Source organism: Micropterus dolomieu, linkage group LG10, assembly GCF_021292245.1.
Source record: "Micropterus dolomieu isolate WLL.071019.BEF.003 ecotype Adirondacks linkage group LG10, ASM2129224v1, whole genome shotgun sequence".
Taxonomy (NCBI): domain Eukaryota; kingdom Metazoa; phylum Chordata; class Actinopteri; order Centrarchiformes; family Centrarchidae; genus Micropterus; species Micropterus dolomieu.
The window spans coordinates 28,858,547-28,860,052 of record NC_060159.1 but is presented as its reverse complement, the minus strand read 5'-3'; the positions used below and the strand labels follow the sequence as shown (position 1 = coordinate 28,860,052).

Here is a 1,506-nt window from a genome sequence, read left to right as displayed (position 1 = left end):
CCACTGTTAACACTAACAACACTACTGCTAACACTAACAACACTACTGCTAACACAAACTACTGTTAACACTAACCACTGCTAACACTAACAACACTACTGCTAACACAAACTACTGTTAACACTAACCACTGCTAACACTAACAACACTACTGCTAACACAAACTACTGCTATCACTAACAACACTACTGCTAACACAAACCACTGCTAAACTAACCACTGCCACTTCTGACAACACTACTGTTAACACAAACTACTGCTAACACTAACTACTGTTAACACAAACTACTGCTAACACTAACAACACTACTGCTAACACTAACCACTGCTAACACTAACAGCACCACTGCTAACACAAACTACTGCTAACACTAACCACTGCTAACACTAACAACACTACTGCTAACACAAACTACTGTTAACACTAACCACTGCTAACACTAACAACACTACTGCTAACACAAACTACTGTTAACACTAACCACTGCTAACACTAACAACACTAATGCTAACACAAACTACTGCTAACACAAACTACTGCTAACACTAACCACTGTTAACACTAACAACACTACTGCTAACACTAACAACACTACTGCTAACACAAACTACTGTTAACACTAACCACTGCTAACACTAACAACACTACTGCTAACACAAACTACTGTTAACACTAACCACTGCTAACACTAACAACACTACTGCTAACACTAACAACACTACTGCTAACACAAACTACTGTTAACACTAACCACTGCTAACACTAACAACACTACTGCTAACACAAACTACTGCTAACACAAACCACTGCTAAACTAACCACTGCCACTTCTGACAACACTACTGTTAACACAAACTACTGCTAACACTAACAACACTACTGCTAACACTAACCACTGCTAACACTAACAGCACCACTGCTAACACAAACTACTGCTAACACTAACCACTGCTAACACTAACAACACTACTGCTAACACAAACCACTGCTAACACTAACAACACTACTGCTAACAACACTACTGCTAACACAAACTACTGCTAACACTAACCACTGCTAACACTAACAACACGACTGCTAACACAAACTACTGCTAACACTAACAACACTACTGCTAACACAAACTACACAAACTACTGCTAACACTAACAACACTACTGCTAACACAAACTACTGCTAACACAAACCACTGCTAACACTAACTACACTGCTGCTAACACAAACCACTGCTAACACTAACTAATGCTAAAACTAAGCACTGCTAACACTAACAACACTACTGCTAACACAAACCACTGCTAACACTAACAACACTACTGCTAACAACACTACTGCTAACACAAACTACTGCTAACACTAACCACTGCTAACACTAACAACACGACTGCTAACACAAACTACTGCTAACACTAACAACACTACTGCTAACACAAACTACTGCTAACACTAACCACTGCTAACACTAACAACACGACTGCTAACACAAACTACTGCTAACACTAACA

General features: G+C 39.2%; 1 protein-coding gene across 1 annotated transcript in view; it reads left to right on the top strand.

Annotated features, from left to right (window-relative positions):
• LOC123977334 (lysophospholipid acyltransferase 2-like) overlaps window positions 1–1,506 on the top strand; it is a 22,634-nt gene that overhangs the window by 10,044 nt on the left and 11,084 nt on the right. The window lies entirely within an intron of this gene.